This window comes from Aethalodelphis obliquidens, unplaced genomic scaffold, assembly GCF_003676395.1.
Source record: "Aethalodelphis obliquidens isolate GAN/ISIS:26980383/991018 unplaced genomic scaffold, ASM367639v1 scaffold31, whole genome shotgun sequence".
Lineage (NCBI taxonomy): Eukaryota > Metazoa > Chordata > Mammalia > Artiodactyla > Delphinidae > Aethalodelphis > Aethalodelphis obliquidens.
In genome coordinates this window covers 17,318,919-17,322,222 of record NW_020837975.1, presented here as the reverse complement: position 1 = coordinate 17,322,222, position 3,304 = coordinate 17,318,919, and positions in this window count along the sequence as shown.

The window sequence follows — 3,304 nt, the reverse complement described above, 5'->3', positions numbered from 1 at the left end:
GTACGCGGGCCTCTCACTGTTGTGGCCTCTCCCGTTGCAGAGCACAGGCTCCGGACGCGCAGGCTCAACAGCCATGGCTCACGGGCCCAGCCGCTCCGCGGCATGTGGGATCTTCCCGGACCGGGGCATGAACCCGTGTCCCCTGCATCGGCAGGCGGACTCTCAACCACTGCGCCACCAGGGAAGCCCGCTTTGTTCTTTTATAATATGGGGCTCATGAGAGCTGTTCTGCCTCTTTTATTACTAAGTCAAGAGAATTTCAAATGTGCAGGAGAAAGGCTTTACGGTGTATCAAATCCCATGTAAGTACGAAATTTAATTGTTCGTATTCCCTCACTGAAAATTATTCTATCTGGATTCTCAGAGGCCTAGAGTAAGTTTAATTTGATAGGTTTCATGACATTTTGGGTTTTCATCTTCTTATAAGAAGGGCAGCCTCAGAGGCTGTGACAGGGCTTTAGAGTCCTGGGTCAGCATGTTTCAGAGGAGAACCAGCCATCTGCTTTGGATTTGGACCATCAAGTGGCTGAGCTGATGGAAACATCTTCTGAAGCTTTTTGCCAATGATCACACATCCCTACATCCTGAGCAAACCCATGTCCCCTGCCTAGCTGGATGAGAGACAAATGCTGAGGGTGGGTCCGTGGAGCTTGGTCACAGAACAAAACAAGCAGCTGATGGTTGGCTGTATGGTCAGAAAAGCTCCTTGATCCTCATCCAGGGATTTGTATCTTTAGTGCTGACTATTTTCCTAAGAAGCAGAAACATTCTCTTTCCAATTCTGAATGCAGTTCTCATGCCACCAATTTTTATTTTATTTTATTTTACTTTATTTAGTTTACCCTATTCACACTAAGAAGGAACATGAATAGCACAGAACATCCAGCTTTGGCATATGACCCATCCAGCTGGTCTTTACCAAAATTCTCTTGGTCCCCTGCTGGATGCTGAGAAGAAAATGAGAAGAATATTGCATATTCCTTGTCCTCAAGGCCTTTAAATGTAACTTTTCCTGACAGTAAAGCCTCTTCATTTAGTGGGTAAGGAAAACAAAAACATTTGTAACATGAAAAGATGTCCATTACGAAACATTTAATAATTAAACTATTTTAAAATATGAAAAAGAAAAAAAATCACCACCGATCACACTCTTGACATATAGTCTGTTTCCTTCCAGTTTCTCACTATTTATATATGCATATTTTATAATAATAAAAAATTTTATCCACTGAAAGATTGGCCACCAGGGCTCTCAAGGAGTCATTGAGCTGGAATGACATTTACTTTTTCTAAGTTATTCTTCTCTAGAATGTTCATTTGCGCTCAATCCTCCCCCAGCAGATATTCACCAATGCAGAGCCCCACCAAAAACACGGGGGTCCTTGGATGCCTCAGGTTTTTAAAGGATCTTGTCTATTAAGTTTTTCTATATTCATAATTAATACTCATTCAAAAAGTTTTTCTATATTCATAATTCATACTCATTCAAAAAGTTGAAAGACACAGTAGGAAAATGCTAACTTTAATCCCACCACCAAAAATAACCACTGCTAGCACCTTGGTATATCTCTTAGATTTTCCCCCATGCTTATTTTTCTTTATAAGAATGTTAGTTACATTAGGTTTATAGACTGGCTTGTACATGTTTCCCCATGTCACTAGATACTCCTCAACAACACACTTCTCAGTGGCTCCATATAATTCCATTGAATGGATGGATGGGACGCAACCAGCCAAGCCTGTGCTTTGTGTGGAGGTTATTTTCAGTTGATTCTTCTTATCACAGGCAATGCGGCAATAAATATCCTCGCATTTGTGATTGCATGTACTTTCAGCTATTGCCTTAGACAAATTCCAATAAGTAGAATTGCTGAGTCAAAGTGTACTGAGTAGTTTTACGTTTTTAAAGGAATGTAATTACTAAAGATCTCCAATCTTCCCACCCTCTAAAAGCATGTCACAGAAATGTGAAGGTAGTTTGAACTCCTTTAGCCAAAGACTCTGAGAATGCAGGACTTAACTCTTTAAAAAGGAAGCAAATTAATTGTGCTATGGTTTGGAGGCTTAACAAAAGGCAACACAAAAGTGAGGGATATTAGGACTCATAACATGGGCAAAGCAATGTCCATTCTTATTCTTTGTTAAATGCTGTAATACGAGTAATAATACATTTACCAAGAGCAGAAAATGTGTTTCCTGTAGTAGACCCTTCCAATGGGATAATGGCTATGAACACAATAGACATGGCAGGTATCTTAAGGGACAAAGAAATTCACCTTGTGTTACCTGCAGCTGCAACCAGAACAGAGCCAGTTTTTAGCATCATTAAATCACTTAATCTTCACTCAAGCCCTTTGATGTATGTTAGGGTTGACTGTGCCGGGACCCCCCCATCAAATTCATGTGGTGAAGCCCTAACCTCCAGTGTGGCTGTATTTGAGGATGGGGTCACTAAAGAAGTCATTAAGGTTAAATAAGGTCATAGGAGTGGGGCCCTGATCCTATAAGAAGAAACACCACGGAGCCCACTTTCTTGCTCTCTGTGTGCATGCATTAAGAGAAGACCAGGTGAGGAGAGAGCAGGAAGACAGCCATCTACAAGCCAGGAAGAGGGCTCTCACCAGAAACGGAATTTGGTAGAACAGTGATCTTAGACTTTCCAGCCTCCATTACTGTGAGAAAATAAATTTCTGTTCTTTAAGCCATCCAGTCTGCGGTATTCTACTATAGCAGCCCAAGTAGGCTAGTACCCCATGGAGACTATCATCATCACCTATGTTATAGATGAGAAAACTTCGAGAAAAATTAATGAGTTGTACAAGGTCACACAGTAAGCAGTAACCAGCTTTTAAATTCACCTCTGTCTGATGCCCATGTTCTATCTGCTTTATCCCTTTGACTCTCCAGTAGGAAAAATTGGTGACTATCCTTCAAGTGTGATTTGAGACACTCTATTCCGCCCGTTTAGGACCCAAAACACATCCTTAATCATCTGTTTCCATTCCTGAAAAGCCTCCATTGTTCCAAAGTCTCCTCTCTTTTTTGCCCCCTCCTATGAAATTCTGAAACCCCTAAATAGAATAATATTTTAGCCAAGGAATCTGACATGTAGTCCCCTCTCCAAAGGTACAGCCCACCTGAAATTTTAGAACATGCATCCAATTATCTAGACTCAATAAGGAGACCAACCAGGCCTGACCAGTTTGCCCACCAATGCAATTGTATTACAAACAAACATCAAACAAGGAGGCTTGAATCAATTAGTGGTCATCGTTAAAACTAAATGTAATTATTGTATAATTTA